Genomic DNA, 16,935 nt, shown 5'->3' with positions numbered 1-16,935 from the left:
GCCGCCACCCCCGGCCCGCCCCCCTGGCTTCTGGGAGCCCCATCGCCGGGGGTGCAGGCACCCCGCGCGATCGGGCTCCCAGCCGCCACCCCCGGCCCGCCCCCCTGGCTTCTGGGAGCCCCATCGCCGGGGGTGCAGGCACCCCGCGCGATCGGGCTCCCAGCCGCCACCCCCGGCCCGCCCCCCTGGCTTCTGGGAGCCCCATCGCCGGGGGTGCAGGCACCCCGCGCGATCGGGCTCCCAGCCGCCACCCCCGGCCCGCCCCCCTGGCTTCTGGGAGCCCCATCGCCGGGGGTGCAGGCACCCCGCGCGATCGGGCTCCCAGCCGCCACCCCCGGCCCGCCCCCCTGGCTTCTGGGAGCCCCATCGCCGGGGGTGCAGGCACCCCGCGCGATCGGGCTCCCAGCCGCCACCCCCGGCCCGCCCCCCTGGCTTCTGGGAGCCCCATCGCCGGGGGTGCAGGCACCCCGCGCGATCGGGCTCCCAGCCGCCACCCCCGGCCCGCCCCCCTGGCTTCTGGGAGCCCCATCGCCGGGGGTGCAGGCACCCCGCGCGATCGGGCTCCCAGCCGCCACCCCCGGCCCGCCCCCCTGGCTTCTGGGAGCCCCATCGCCGGGGGTGCAGGCACCCCGCGCGATCGGGCTCCCAGCCGCCACCCCCGGCCCGCCCCCCTGGCTTCTGGGAGCCCCATCGCCGGGGGTGCAGGCACCCCGCGCGATCGGGCTCCCAGCCGCCACCCCCGGCCCGCCCCCCTGGCTTCTGGGAGCCCCATCGCCGGGGGTGCAGGCACCCCGCGCGATCGGGCTCCCAGCCGCCACCCCCGGCCCGCCCCCCTGGCTTCTGGGAGCCCCATCGCCGGGGGTGCAGGCACCCCGCGCGATCGGGCTCCCAGCCGCCACCCCCGGCCCGCCCCCCTGGCTTCTGGGAGCCCCATCGCCGGGGGTGCAGGCACCCCGCGCGATCGGGCTCCCAGCCGCCACCCCCGGCCCGCCCCCCTGGCTTCTGGGAGCCCCATCGCCGGGGGTGCAGGCACCCCGCGCGATCGGGCTCCCAGCCGCCACCCCCGGCCCGCCCCCCTGGCTTCTGGGAGCCCCATCGCCGGGGGTGCAGGCACCCCGCGCGATCGGGCTCCCAGCCGCCACCCCCGGCCCGCCCCCCTGGCTTCTGGGAGCCCCATCGCCGGGGGTGCAGGCACCCCGCGCGATCGGGCTCCCAGCCGCCACCCCCGGCCCGCCCCCCTGGCTTCTGGGAGCCCCATCGCCGGGGGTGCAGGCACCCCGCGCGATCGGGCTCCCAGCCGCCACCCCCGGCCCGCCCCCCTGGCTTCTGGGAGCCCCATCGCCGGGGGTGCAGGCACCCCGCGCGATCGGGCTCCCAGCCGCCACCCCCGGCCCGCCCCCCTGGCTTCTGGGAGCCCCATCGCCGGGGGTGCAGGCACCCCGCGCGATCGGGCTCCCAGCCGCCACCCCCGGCCCGCCCCCCTGGCTTCTGGGAGCCCCATCGCCGGGGGTGCAGGCACCCCGCGCGATCGGGCTCCCAGCCGCCACCCCCGGCCCGCCCCCCTGGCTTCTGGGAGCCCCATCGCCGGGGGTGCAGGCACCCCGCGCGATCGGGCTCCCAGCCGCCACCCCCGGCCCGCCCCCCTGGCTTCTGGGAGCCCCATCGCCGGGGGTGCAGGCACCCCGCGCGATCGGGCTCCCAGCCGCCACCCCCGGCCCGCCCCCCTGGCTTCTGGGAGCCCCATCGCCGGGGGTGCAGGCACCCCGCGCGATCGGGCTCCCAGCCGCCACCCCCGGCCCGCCCCCCTGGCTTCTGGGAGCCCCATCGCCGGGGGTGCAGGCACCCCGCGCGATCGGGCTCCCAGCCGCCACCCCCGGCCCGCCCCCCTGGCTTCTGGGAGCCCCATCGCCGGGGGTGCAGGCACCCCGCGCGATCGGGCTCCCAGCCGCCACCCCCGGCCCGCCCCCCTGGCTTCTGGGAGCCCCATCGCCGGGGGTGCAGGCACCCCGCGCGATCGGGCTCCCAGCCGCCACCCCCGGCCCGCCCCCCTGGCTTCTGGGAGCCCCATCGCCGGGGGTGCAGGCACCCCGCGCGATCGGGCTCCCAGCCGCCACCCCCGGCCCGCCCCCCTGGCTTCTGGGAGCCCCATCGCCGGGGGTGCAGGCACCCCGCGCGATCGGGCTCCCAGCCGCCACCCCCGGCCCGCCCCCCTGGCTTCTGGGAGCCCCATCGCCGGGGGTGCAGGCACCCCGCGCGATCGGGCTCCCAGCCGCCACCCCCGGCCCGCCCCCCTGGCTTCTGGGAGCCCCATCGCCGGGGGTGCAGGCACCCCGCGCGATCGGGCTCCCAGCCGCCACCCCCGGCCCGCCCCCCTGGCTTCTGGGAGCCCCATCGCCGGGGGTGCAGGCACCCCGCGCGATCGGGCTCCCAGCCGCCACCCCCGGCCCGCCCCCCTGGCTTCTGGGAGCCCCATCGCCGGGGGTGCAGGCACCCCGCGCGATCGGGCTCCCAGCCGCCACCCCCGGCCCGCCCCCCTGGCTTCTGGGAGCCCCATCGCCGGGGGTGCAGGCACCCCGCGCGATCGGGCTCCCAGCCGCCACCCCCGGCCCGCCCCCCTGGCTTCTGGGAGCCCCATCGCCGGGGGTGCAGGCACCCCGCGCGATCGGGCTCCCAGCCGCCACCCCCGGCCCGCCCCCCTGGCTTCTGGGAGCCCCATCGCCGGGGGTGCAGGCACCCCGCGCGATCGGGCTCCCAGCCGCCACCCCCGGCCCGCCCCCCTGGCTTCTGGGAGCCCCATCGCCGGGGGTGCAGGCACCCCGCGCGATCGGGCTCCCAGCCGCCACCCCCGGCCCGCCCCCCTGGCTTCTGGGAGCCCCATCGCCGGGGGTGCAGGCACCCCGCGCGATCGGGCTCCCAGCCGCCACCCCCGGCCCGCCCCCCTGGCTTCTGGGAGCCCCATCGCCGGGGGTGCAGGCACCCCGCGCGATCGGGCTCCCAGCCGCCACCCCCGGCCCGCCCCCCTGGCTTCTGGGAGCCCCATCGCCGGGGGTGCAGGCACCCCGCGCGATCGGGCTCCCAGCCGCCACCCCCGGCCCGCCCCCCTGGCTTCTGGGAGCCCCATCGCCGGGGGTGCAGGCACCCCGCGCGATCGGGCTCCCAGCCGCCACCCCCGGCCCGCCCCCCTGGCTTCTGGGAGCCCCATCGCCGGGGGTGCAGGCACCCCGCGCGATCGGGCTCCCAGCCGCCACCCCCGGCCCGCCCCCCTGGCTTCTGGGAGCCCCATCGCCGGGGGTGCAGGCACCCCGCGCGATCGGGCTCCCAGCCGCCACCCCCGGCCCGCCCCCCTGGCTTCTGGGAGCCCCATCGCCGGGGGTGCAGGCACCCCGCGCGATCGGGCTCCCAGCCGCCACCCCCGGCCCGCCCCCCTGGCTTCTGGGAGCCCCATCGCCGGGGGTGCAGGCACCCCGCGCGATCGGGCTCCCAGCCGCCACCCCCGGCCCGCCCCCCTGGCTTCTGGGAGCCCCATCGCCGGGGGTGCAGGCACCCCGCGCGATCGGGCTCCCAGCCGCCACCCCCGGCCCGCCCCCCTGGCTTCTGGGAGCCCCATCGCCGGGGGTGCAGGCACCCCGCGCGATCGGGCTCCCAGCCGCCACCCCCGGCCCGCCCCCCTGGCTTCTGGGAGCCCCATCGCCGGGGGTGCAGGCACCCCGCGCGATCGGGCTCCCAGCCGCCACCCCCGGCCCGCCCCCCTGGCTTCTGGGAGCCCCATCGCCGGGGGTGCAGGCACCCCGCGCGATCGGGCTCCCAGCCGCCACCCCCGGCCCGCCCCCCTGGCTTCTGGGAGCCCCATCGCCGGGGGTGCAGGCACCCCGCGCGATCGGGCTCCCAGCCGCCACCCCCGGCCCGCCCCCCTGGCTTCTGGGAGCCCCATCGCCGGGGGTGCAGGCACCCCGCGCGATCGGGCTCCCAGCCGCCACCCCCGGCCCGCCCCCCTGGCTTCTGGGAGCCCCATCGCCGGGGGTGCAGGCACCCCGCGCGATCGGGCTCCCAGCCGCCACCCCCGGCCCGCCCCCCTGGCTTCTGGGAGCCCCATCGCCGGGGGTGCAGGCACCCCGCGCGATCGGGCTCCCAGCCGCCACCCCCGGCCCGCCCCCCTGGCTTCTGGGAGCCCCATCGCCGGGGGTGCAGGCACCCCGCGCGATCGGGCTCCCAGCCGCCACCCCCGGCCCGCCCCCCTGGCTTCTGGGAGCCCCATCGCCGGGGGTGCAGGCACCCCGCGCGATCGGGCTCCCAGCCGCCACCCCCGGCCCGCCCCCCTGGCTTCTGGGAGCCCCATCGCCGGGGGTGCAGGCACCCCCCGCGATCGGGCTCCCAGCCGCCACCCCCGGCCCGCCCCCCTGGCTTCTGGGAGCCCCATCGCCGGGGGTGCAGGCACCCCGCGCGATCGGGCTCCCAGCCGCCACCCCCGGCCCGCCCCCCTGGCTTCTGGGAGCCCCATCGCCGGGGGTGCAGGCACCCCCCGCGATCGGGCTCCCAGCCGCCACCCCCGGCCCGCCCCCCTGGCTTCTGGGAGCCCCATCGCCGGGGGTGCAGGCACCCCCCGCGATCGGGCTCCCAGCCGCCACCCCCGGCCCGCCCCCCTGGCTTCTGGGAGCCCCATCGCCGGGGGTGCAGGCACCCCGCGCGATCGGGCTCCCAGCCGCCACCCCCGGCCCGCCCCCCTGGCTTCTGGGAGCCCCATCGCCGGGGGTGCAGGCACCCCGCGCGATCGGGCTCCCAGCCGCCACCCCCGGCCCGCCCCCCTGGCTTCTGGGAGCCCCATCGCCGGGGGTGCAGGCACCCCGCGCGATCGGGCTCCCAGCCGCCACCCCCGGCCCGCCCCCCTGGCTTCTGGGAGCCCCATCGCCGGGGGTGCAGGCACCCCGCGCGATCGGGCTCCCAGCCGCCACCCCCGGCCCGCCCCCCTGGCTTCTGGGAGCCCCATCGCCGGGGGTGCAGGCACCCCCCGCGATCGGGCTCCCAGCCGCCACCCCCGGCCTGCCCCCCTGGCTTCTGGGAGCCTTGTGGACCCCCAGCCTCTTTCTCATATTCTGAGTAATATCATCTCCCCATCGGAAAATTTTCAACCCCTTCTCAGACGATTGTACACCCCCAGTGTGCACACCCTCAGAGGGAGTAACCCCCTCTTTATTAGGAGTCACATCAGCCTCTTCCTCCCTTAATATTCAGAACAGTATCCCACCGTTGTTTCTACTTCCAGTGAAACTGATTGTCATATCCTCCTCTCCCAAGCAGAAGTTGGAAACTCTGTCACGGGGGGTGTACACCGTTGTGATATAGAAATTAACATCGTCCTCTCCCGGGTTTACATCAGGAGCAAGTCTATTAATCATTAATATTAATAATTATATTAATATTAATAATAATTATTGATATTAATGATCACAATAAAGAGAGTAAAAATGAATACTGGTTTAAAAGGTTAACCATTTGTATTCATAATTATTAGTAATATCACTATTAATAATAATATTATGATATTAGCAATTAATGTGACTTAAATCAATACCCAGTGATGCTGGGAATACAATAATGATTAGTATTAGGAACTAATAATATTATTTGATGGCATTAATATTAATAATTAATTGAAAGCAGGCATAATCATGTATTGAAAATCATTATCCATAATTAATAATGGTATCTTATGAATTTTTAGTATCATTGATAATTATTAAAATCGATCATTGATGATTAATAATCATATTATTATTCCTCATTCCACAGGAAGTGTAAACCTACTTGTGATGCTGTTCTTAATAACCAGGGTCGGAAAGCAGGACTTTAGTTTTAATATCGCAGTAGGTGTACACTCAGCACGTGACACTGATCCTAATATGAACGGGGGTAGAGTATCACATGACTCCAATTATAGCAATGGATGGATAGCTACGTGGTAATATTGCTCCTAATATTCCCGGAAGAAGCCTTTGCTATTTGTCCGAATATGGCACTGAGGGGACAGTTTCTCTGAGATATAGTTCCTAGTATACGGAGTTGGAGAGGATGATAATAATTCACAGGATGTGTGCTCCCGCCCAGTGATATTGTAATTACTATCCTGGGAGGGAGAGGATGATATTGCACTCTGTACAGCAGGAGGCGTACACCCAGTCTGGGATATTGTTCTTAATATCCATGGAGGGGACAGGCTGATATTACTCGCAATGTGGCACAGGGTGGACATTCACCCTGTTTCATCCTGCTCAATATTCCAAGGCCGAGAGACAGATATTAATCTCAGTATCACAGACACTGGACAACCACTTGTGATACTCTTCCAAATATCCAGATCAGGTTGCCAGGAGTCACCCCCGGACGGCCCCCCTGACTTCTGGGAGCCCCATCGCGAGGGGGTCAGGCACCCCCCGCGATCGGGCTCCCAGCCACCAACCCAGGCCGGCCCCCCTGGCTTCTGGGAGCCCCATCGCCGAGGGGTCAGGCACGCCCCCCGATCGGGCTCCCAGCCGCCACCCCCGGCCCGCCCCCCTGGCTTCTGGGAGCCCCATCGCCGGGGGTGCAGGCACCCCCCGCGATCGGGCTCCCAGCCGCCACCCCCGGCCCGCCCCCCTGGCTTCTGGGAGCCCCATCGCCGGGGGTGCAGGCACCCCCCGCGATCGGGCTCCCAGCCGCCACCCCCGGCCCGCCCCCCTGGCTCCCAGCCGCCACCCCCGGCCCGCCCCCCTGGCTTCTGGGAGCCCCATCGCCGGGGGTGCAGGCACCCCCCGCGATCGGGCTCCCAGCCGCCACCCCCGGCCCGCCCCCCTGGCTTCTGGGAGCCCCATCGCCGGGGGTGCAGGCACCCCCCGCGATCGGGCTCCCAGCCGCCACCCCCGGCCCGCCCCCCTGGCTTCTGGGAGCCCCATCGCCGGGGGTGCAGGCACCCCCCGCGATCGGGCTCCCAGCCGCCACCCCCGGCCCGCCCCCCTGGCTTCTGGGAGCCCCATCGCCGGGGGTGCAGGCACCCCCCGCGATCGGGCTCCCAGCCGCCACCCCCGGCCCGCCCCCCTGGCTTCTGGGAGCCCCATCGCCGGGGGTGCAGGCACCCCCCGCGATCGGGCTCCCAGCCGCCACCCCCGGCCCGCCCCCCTGGCTTCTGGGAGCCCCATCGCCGGGGGTGCAGGCACCCCCCGCGATCGGGCTCCCAGCCGCCACCCCCGGCCCGCCCCCCTGGCTTCTGGGAGCCCCATCGCCGGGGGTGCAGGCACCCCCCGCGATCGGGCTCCCAGCCGCCACCCCCGGCCCGCCCCCCTGGCTTCTGGGAGCCCCATCGCCGGGGGTGCAGGCACCCCCCGCGATCGGGCTCCCAGCCGCCACCCCCGGCCCGCCCCCCTGGCTTCTGGGAGCCCCATCGCCGGGGGTGCAGGCACCCCCCGCGATCGGGCTCCCAGCCGCCACCCCCGGCCCGCCCCCCTGGCTTCTGGGAGCCCCATCGCCGGGGGTGCAGGCACCCCCCGCGATCGGGCTCCCAGCCGCCACCCCCGGCCCGCCCCCCTGGCTTCTGGGAGCCCCATCGCCGGGGGTGCAGGCACCCCCCGCGATCGGGCTCCCAGCCGCCACCCCCGGCCCGCCCCCCTGGCTTCTGGGAGCCCCATCGCCGGGGGTGCAGGCACCCCCCGCGATCGGGCTCCCAGCCGCCACCCCCGGCCCGCCCCCCTGGCTTCTGGGAGCCTTGTGGACCCCCAGCCTCTTTCTCATATTCTGAGTAATATCATCTCCCCATCGGAAAATTTTCAACCCCTTCTCAGACGATTGTACACCCCCAGTGTGCACACCCTCAGAGGGAGTAACCCCCTCTTTATTAGGAGTCACATCAGCCTCTTCCTCCCTTAATATTCAGAACAGTATCCCACCGTTGTTTCTACTTCCAGTGAAACTGATTGTCATATCCTCCTCTCCCAAGCAGAAGTTGGAAACTCTGTCACGGGGGGTGTACACCGTTGTGATATAGAAATTAACATCGTCCTCTCCCGGGTTTACATCAGGAGCAAGTCTATTAATCATTAATATTAATAATTATATTAATATTAATAATAATTATTGATATTAATGATCACAATAAAGAGAGTAAAAATGAATACTGGTTTAAAAGGTTAACCATTTGTATTCATAATTATTAGTAATATCACTATTAATAATAATATTATGATATTAGCAATTAATGTGACTTAAATCAATACCCAGTGATGCTGGGAATACAATAATGATTAGTATTAGGAACTAATAATATTATTTGATGGCATTAATATTAATAATTAATTGAAAGCAGGCATAATCATGTATTGAAAATCATTATCCATAATTAATAATGGTATCTTATGAATTTTTAGTATCATTGATAATTATTAAAATCGATCATTGATGATTAATAATCATATTATTATTCCTCATTCCACAGGAAGTGTAAACCTACTTGTGATGCTGTTCTTAATAACCAGGGTCGGAAAGCAGGACTTTAGTTTTAATATCGCAGTAGGTGTACACTCAGCACGTGACACTGATCCTAATATGAACGGGGGTAGAGTATCACATGACTCCAATTATAGCAATGGATGGATAGCTACGTGGTAATATTGCTCCTAATATTCCCGGAAGAAGCCTTTGCTATTTGTCCGAATATGGCACTGAGGGGACAGTTTCTCTGAGATATAGTTCCTAGTATACGGAGTTGGAGAGGATGATAATAATTCACAGGATGTGTGCTCCCGCCCAGTGATATTGTAATTACTATCCTGGGAGGGAGAGGATGATATTGCACTCTGTACAGCAGGAGGCGTACACCCAGTCTGGGATATTGTTCTTAATATCCATGGAGGGGACAGGCTGATATTACTCGCAATGTGGCACAGGCTGGACATTCACCCTGTTTCATCCTGCTCAATATTCCAAGGCCGAGAGACAGATATTAATCTCAGTATCACAGACACTGGACAACCACTTGTGATACTCTTCCAAATATCCAGATCAGGTTGCCAGGAGTCACCCCCGGACGGCCCCCCTGACTTCTGGGAGCCCCATCGCGAGGGGGTCAGGCACCCCCCGCGATCGGGCTCCCAGCCGCCAACCCAGGCCGGCCCCCCTGGCTTCTGGGAGCCCCATCGCCGGGGGGTCAGGCACGCCCCCCGATCGGGCTCCCAGCCGCCATCCCCGGCCCGCCCCCCTGGCATCTGGGAGCCCCATCGCCGGGGGGTCAGGCACCCCCCGCGATCGGGCTCCCAGCCGCCACCCCCGGCCCGCCCCCCTGGCTTCTGGGAGCCCCATCGCCGGGGGGTCAGGCACGCCCCGCGATCGGGCTCCCAGCCGCCACCCCCGGCCCGCCCCCCTGGCATCTGGGAGCCCCATCGCCGGGGGGTCAGGCACCCCCCGCGATCGGGCTCCCAGCCGCCACCCCCGGCCCGCCCCCCTGGCTTCTGGGAGCCCCATCGCCGGGGGGTCAGGCACGCCCCGCGATCGGGCTCCCAGCCGCCACCCCCGGCCCGCCCCCCTGGCTTCTGGGAGCCCCATCGCCGGGGGGTCAGGCACGCCCCGCGATCGGGCTCCCAGCCGCCACCCCCGGCCCGCCCCCCTGGCTTCTGGGAGCCCCATCGCCGGGGGTGCAGGCACGCCCCCCGATCGGGCTCCCAGCCGCCACCCCCGGCCCGCCCCCCTGGCTTCTGGGAGCCCCATCGCCGGGGGTGCAGGCACCCCCCGCGATCGGGCTCCCAGCCGCCACCCCCGGCCCGCCCCCCTGGCTTCTGGGAGCCCCATCGCCGGGGGTGCAGGCACCCCCCGCGATCGGGCTCCCAGCCGCCACCCCCGGCCCGCCCCCCTGGCTTCTGGGAGCCCCATCGCCGGGGGTGCAGGCACCCCCCGCGATCGGGCTCCCAGCCGCCACCCCCGGCCCGCCCCCCTGGCTTCTGGGAGCCCCATCGCCGGGGGTGCAGGCACCCCCCGCGATCGGGCTCCCAGCCGCCACCCCCGGCCCGCCCCCCGGGCTTCTGGGAGCCCCATCGCCGGGGGTGCAGGCACCCCCCGCGATCGGGCTCCCAGCCGCCACCCCCGGCCCGCCCCCCGGGCTTCTGGGAGCCCCATCGCCGGGGGTGCAGGCACCCCCCGCGATCGGGCTCCCAGCCGCCACCCCCGGCCCGCCCCCCGGGCTTCTGGGAGCCCCATCGCCGGGGGTGCAGGCACCCCCCGCGATCGGGCTCCCAGCCGCCACCCCCGGCCCGCCCCCCGGGCTTCTGGGAGCCCCATCGCCGGGGGTGCAGGCACCCCCCGCGATCGGGCTCCCAGCCGCCACCCCCGGCCCGCCCCCCGGGCTTCTGGGAGCCCCATCGCCGGGGGTGCAGGCACCCCCCGCGATCGGGCTCCCAGCCGCCACCCCCGGCCCGCCCCCCGGGCTTCTGGGAGCCCCATCGCCGGGGGTGCAGGCACCCCCCGCGATCGGGCTCCCAGCCGCCACCCCCGGCCCGCCCCCCGGGCTTCTGGGAGCCCCATCGCCGGGGGTGCAGGCACCCCCCGCGATCGGGCTCCCAGCCGCCACCCCCGGCCCGCCCCCCGGGCTTCTGGGAGCCCCATCGCCGGGGGTGCAGGCACCCCCCGCGATCGGGCTCCCAGCCGCCACCCCCGGCCCGCCCCCCGGGCTTCTGGGAGCCCCATCGCCGGGGGTGCAGGCACCCCCCGCGATCGGGCTCCCAGCCGCCACCCCCGGCCCGCCCCCCGGGCTTCTGGGAGCCCCATCGCCGGGGGTGCAGGCACCCCCCGCGATCGGGCTCCCAGCCGCCACCCCCGGCCCGCCCCCCGGGCTTCTGGGAGCCCCATCGCCGGGGGTGCAGGCACCCCCCGCGATCGGGCTCCCAGCCGCCACCCCCGGCCCGCCCCCCGGGCTTCTGGGAGCCCCATCGCCGGGGGTGCAGGCACCCCCCGCGATCGGGCTCCCAGCCGCCACCCCCGGCCCGCCCCCCGGGCTTCTGGGAGCCCCATCGCCGGGGGTGCAGGCACCCCCCGCGATCGGGCTCCCAGCCGCCACCCCCGGCCCGCCCCCCGGGCTTCTGGGAGCCCCATCGCCGGGGGTGCAGGCACCCCCCGCGATCGGGCTCCCAGCCGCCACCCCCGGCCCGCCCCCCGGGCTTCTGGGAGCCCCATCGCCGGGGGTGCAGGCACCCCCCGCGATCGGGCTCCCAGCCGCCACCCCCGGCCCGCCCCCCGGGCTTCTGGGAGCCCCATCGCCGGGGGTGCAGGCACCCCCCGCGATCGGGCTCCCAGCCGCCACCCCCGGCCCGCCCCCCGGGCTTCTGGGAGCCCCATCGCCGGGGGTGCAGGCACCCCCCGCGATCGGGCTCCCAGCCGCCACCCCCGGCCCGCCCCCCGGGCTTCTGGGAGCCCCATCGCCGGGGGTGCAGGCACCCCCCGCGATCGGGCTCCCAGCCGCCACCCCCGGCCCGCCCCCCGGGCTTCTGGGAGCCCCATCGCCGGGGGTGCAGGCACCCCCCGCGATCGGGCTCCCAGCCGCCACCCCCGGCCCGCCCCCCGGGCTTCTGGGAGCCCCATCGCCGGGGGTGCAGGCACCCCCCGCGATCGGGCTCCCAGCCGCCACCCCCGGCCCGCCCCCCGGGCTTCTGGGAGCCCCATCGCCGGGGGTGCAGGCACCCCCCGCGATCGGGCTCCCAGCCGCCACCCCCGGCCCGCCCCCCGGGCTTCTGGGAGCCCCATCGCCGGGGGTGCAGGCACCCCCCGCGATCGGGCTCCCAGCCGCCACCCCCGGCCCGCCCCCCGGGCTTCTGGGAGCCCCATCGCCGGGGGTGCAGGCACCCCCCGCGATCGGGCTCCCAGCCGCCACCCCCGGCCCGCCCCCCGGGCTTCTGGGAGCCCCATCGCCGGGGGTGCAGGCACCCCCCGCGATCGGGCTCCCAGCCGCCACCCCCGGCCCGCCCCCCGGGCTTCTGGGAGCCCCATCGCCGGGGGTGCAGGCACCCCCCGCGATCGGGCTCCCAGCCGCCACCCCCGGCCCGCCCCCCGGGCTTCTGGGAGCCCCATCGCCGGGGGTGCAGGCACCCCCCGCGATCGGGCTCCCAGCCGCCACCCCCGGCCCGCCCCCCGGGCTTCTGGGAGCCCCATCGCCGGGGGTGCAGGCACCCCCCGCGATCGGGCTCCCAGCCGCCACCCCCGGCCCGCCCCCCGGGCTTCTGGGAGCCCCATCGCCGGGGGTGCAGGCACCCCCCGCGATCGGGCTCCCAGCCGCCACCCCCGGCCCGCCCCCCGGGCTTCTGGGAGCCCCATCGCCGGGGGTGCAGGCACCCCCCGCGATCGGGCTCCCAGCCGCCACCCCCGGCCCGCCCCCCGGGCTTCTGGGAGCCCCATCGCCGGGGGTGCAGGCACCCCCCGCGATCGGGCTCCCAGCCGCCACCCCCGGCCCGCCCCCCGGGCTTCTGGGAGCCCCATCGCCGGGGGTGCAGGCACCCCCCGCGATCGGGCTCCCAGCCGCCACCCCCGGCCCGCCCCCCGGGCTTCTGGGAGCCCCATCGCCGGGGGTGCAGGCACCCCCCGCGATCGGGCTCCCAGCCGCCACCCCCGGCCCGCCCCCCGGGCTTCTGGGAGCCCCATCGCCGGGGGTGCAGGCACCCCCCGCGATCGGGCTCCCAGCCGCCACCCCCGGCCCGCCCCCCGGGCTTCTGGGAGCCCCATCGCCGGGGGTGCAGGCACCCCCCGCGATCGGGCTCCCAGCCGCCACCCCCGGCCCGCCCCCCGGGCTTCTGGGAGCCCCATCGCCGGGGGTGCAGGCACCCCCCGCGATCGGGCTCCCAGCCGCCACCCCCGGCCCGCCCCCCGGGCTTCTGGGAGCCCCATCGCCGGGGGTGCAGGCACCCCCCGCGATCGGGCTCCCAGCCGCCACCCCCGGCCCGCCCCCCGGGCTTCTGGGAGCCCCATCGCCGGGGGTGCAGGCACCCCCCGCGATCGGGCTCCCAGCCGCCACCCCCGGCCCGCCCCCCGGGCTTCTGGGAGCCCCATCGCCGGGGGTGCAGGCACCCCCCGCGATCGGGCTCCCAGCCGCCACCCCCGGCCCGCCCCCCGGGCTTCTGGGAGCCCCATCGCCGGGGGTGCAGGCACCCCCCGCGATCGGGCTCCCAGCCGCCACCCCCGGCCCGCCCCCCGGGCTTCTGGGAGCCCCATCGCCGGGGGTGCAGGCACCCCCCGCGATCGGGCTCCCAGCCGCCACCCCCGGCCCGCCCCCCGGGCTTCTGGGAGCCCCATCGCCGGGGGTGCAGGCACCCCCCGCGATCGGGCTCCCAGCCGCCACCCCCGGCCCGCCCCCCGGGCTTCTGGGAGCCCCATCGCCGGGGGTGCAGGCACCCCCCGCGATCGGGCTCCCAGCCGCCACCCCCGGCCCGCCCCCCGGGCTTCTGGGAGCCCCATCGCCGGGGGTGCAGGCACCCCCCGCGATCGGGCTCCCAGCCGCCACCCCCGGCCCGCCCCCCGGGCTTCTGGGAGCCCCATCGCCGGGGGTGCAGGCACCCCCCGCGATCGGGCTCCCAGCCGCCACCCCCGGCCCGCCCCCCGGGCTTCTGGGAGCCCCATCGCCGGGGGTGCCGGCACCCCCCGCGATCGGGCTCCCAGCCGCCACCCCCGGCCCGCCCCCCGGGCTTCTGGGAGCCCCATCGCCGGGGGTGCCGGCACCCCCCGCGATCGGGCTCCCAGCCGCCACCCCCGGCCCGCCCCCCGGGCTTCTGGGAGCCCCATCGCCGGGGGTGCCGGCACCCCCCGCGATCGGGCTCCCAGCCGCCACCCCCGGCCCGCCCCCCGGGCTTCTGGGAGCCCCATCGCCGGGGGTGCCGGCACCCCCCGCGATCGGGCTCCCAGCCGCCACCCCCGGCCCGCCCCCCGGGCTTCTGGGAGCCCCATCGCCGGGGGTGCCGGCACCCCCCGCGATCGGGCTCCCAGCCGCCACCCCCGGCCCGCCCCCCGGGCTTCTGGGAGCCCCATCGCCGGGGGTGCCGGCACCCCCCGCGATCGGGCTCCCAGCCGCCACCCCCGGCCCGCCCCCCGGGCTTCTGGGAGCCCCATCGCCGGGGGTGCCGGCACCCCCCGCGATCGGGCTCCCAGCCGCCACCCCCGGCCCGCCCCCCGGGCTTCTGGGAGCCCCATCGCCGGGGGTGCCGGCACCCCCCGCGATCGGGCTCCCAGCCGCCACCCCCGGCCCGCCCCCCGGGCTTCTGGGAGCCCCATCGCCGGGGGTGCCGGCACCCCCCGCGATCGGGCTCCCAGCCGCCACCCCCGGCCCGCCCCCCGGGCTTCTGGGAGCCCCATCGCCGGGGGTGCCGGCACCCCCCGCGATCGGGCTCCCAGCCGCCACCCCCGGCCCGCCCCCCGGGCTTCTGGGAGCCCCATCGCCGGGGGTGCCGGCACCCCCCGCGATCGGGCTCCCAGCCGCCACCCCCGGCCCGCCCCCCGGGCTTCTGGGAGCCCCATCGCCGGGGGTGCCGGCACCCCCCGCGATCGGGCTCCCAGCCGCCACCCCCGGCCCGCCCCCCGGGCTTCTGGGAGCCCCATCGCCGGGGGTGCCGGCACCCCCCGCGATCGGGCTCCCAGCCGCCACCCCCGGCCCGCCCCCCGGGCTTCTGGGAGCCCCATCGCCGGGGGTGCCGGCACCCCCCGCGATCGGGCTCCCAGCCGCCACCCCCGGCCCGCCCCCCGGGCTTCTGGGAGCCCCATCGCCGGGGGTGCCGGCACCCCCCGCGATCGGGCTCCCAGCCGCCACCCCCGGCCCGCCCCCCGGGCTTCTGGGAGCCCCATCGCCGGGGGTGCCGGCACCCCCCGCGATCGGGCTCCCAGCCGCCACCCCCGGCCCGCCCCCCGGGCTTCTGGGAGCCCCATCGCCGGGGGTGCCGGCACCCCCCGCGATCGGGCTCCCAGCCGCCACCCCCGGCCCGCCCCCCGGGCTTCTGGGAGCCCCATCGCCGGGGGTGCCGGCACCCCCCGCGATCGGGCTCCCAGCCGCCACCCCCGGCCCGCCCCCCGGGCTTCTGGGAGCCCCATCGCCGGGGGTGCCGGCACCCCCCGCGATCGGGCTCCCAGCCGCCACCCCCGGCCCGCCCCCCGGGCTTCTGGGAGCCCCATCGCCGGGGGTGCCGGCACCCCCCGCGATCGGGCTCCCAGCCGCCACCCCCGGCCCGCCCCCCGGGCTTCTGGGAGCCCCATCGCCGGGGGTGCCGGCACCCCCCGCGATCGGGCTCCCAGCCGCCACCCCCGGCCCGCCCCCCGGGCTTCTGGGAGCCCCATCGCCGGGGGTGCCGGCACCCCCCGCGATCGGGCTCCCAGCCGCCACCCCCGGCCCGCCCCCCGGGCTTCTGGGAGCCCCATCGCCGGGGGTGCCGGCACCCCCCGCGATCGGGCTCCCAGCCGCCACCCCCGGCCCGCCCCCCGGGCTTCTGGGAGCCCCATCGCCGGGGGTGCCGGCACCCCCCGCGATCGGGCTCCCAGCCGCCACCCCCGGCCCGCCCCCCGGGCTTCTGGGAGCCCCATCGCCGGGGGTGCCGGCACCCCCCGCGATCGGGCTCCCAGCCGCCACCCCCGGCCCGCCCCCCGGGCTTCTGGGAGCCCCATCGCCGGGGGTGCCGGCACCCCCCGCGATCGGGCTCCCAGCCGCCACCCCCGGCCCGCCCCCCGGGCTTCTGGGAGCCCCATCGCCGGGGGTGCCGGCACCCCCCGCGATCGGGCTCCCAGCCGCCACCCCCGGCCCGCCCCCCGGGCTTCTGGGAGCCCCATCGCCGGGGGTGCCGGCACCCCCCGCGATCGGGCTCCCAGCCGCCACCCCCGGCCCGCCCCCCGGGCTTCTGGGAGCCCCATCGCCGGGGGTGCCGGCACCCCCCGCGATCGGGCTCCCAGCCGCCACCCCCGGCCCGCCCCCCGGGCTTCTGGGAGCCCCATCGCCGGGGGTGCCGGCACCCCCCGCGATCGGGCTCCCAGCCGCCACCCCCGGCCCGCCCCCCGGGCTTCTGGGAGCCCCATCGCCGGGGGTGCCGGCACCCCCCGCGATCGGGCTCCCAGCCGCCACCCCCGGCCCGCCCCCCGGGCTTCTGGGAGCCCCATCGCCGGGGGTGCCGGCACCCCCCGCGATCGGGCTCCCAGCCGCCACCCCCGGCCCGCCCCCCGGGCTTCTGGGAGCCCCATCGCCGGGGGTGCCGGCACCCCCCGCGATCGGGCTCCCAGCCGCCACCCCCGGCCCGCCCCCCGGGCTTCTGGGAGCCCCATCGCCGGGGGTGCCGGCACCCCCCGCGATCGGGCTCCCAGCCGCCACCCCCGGCCCGCCCCCCGGGCTTCTGGGAGCCCCATCGCCGGGGGTGCCGGCACCCCCCGCGATCGGGCTCCCAGCCGCCACCCCCGGCCCGCCCCCCGGGCTTCTGGGAGCCCCATCGCCGGGGGTGCCGGCACCCCCCGCGATCGGGCTCCCAGCCGCCACCCCCGGCCCGCCCCCCGGGCTTCTGGGAGCCCCATCGCCGGGGGTGCCGGCACCCCCCGCGATCGGGCTCCCAGCCGCCACCCCCGGCCCGCCCCCCGGGCTTCTGGGAGCCCCATCGCCGGGGGTGCCGGCACCCCCCGCGATCGGGCTCCCAGCCGCCACCCCCGGCCCGCCCCCCGGGCTTCTGGGAGCCCCATCGCCGGGGGTGCCGGCACCCCCCGCGATCGGGCTCCCAGCCGCCACCCCCGGCCCGCCCCCCGGGCTTCTGGGAGCCCCATCGCCGGGGGTGCCGGCACCCCCCGCGATCGGGCTCCCAGCCGCCACCCCCGGCCCGCCCCCCGGGCTTCTGGGAGCCCCATCGCCGGGGGTGCCGGCACCCCCCGCGATCGGGCTCCCAGCCGCCACCCCCGGCCCGCCCCCGGGCTTCTGGGAGCCCCATC

Source organism: Macaca mulatta, chromosome 6 (genome assembly GCF_049350105.2).
Source record: "Macaca mulatta isolate MMU2019108-1 chromosome 6, T2T-MMU8v2.0, whole genome shotgun sequence".
Taxonomy (NCBI): domain Eukaryota; kingdom Metazoa; phylum Chordata; class Mammalia; order Primates; family Cercopithecidae; genus Macaca; species Macaca mulatta.
Note: the sequence above shows the minus strand (reverse complement) of the source record.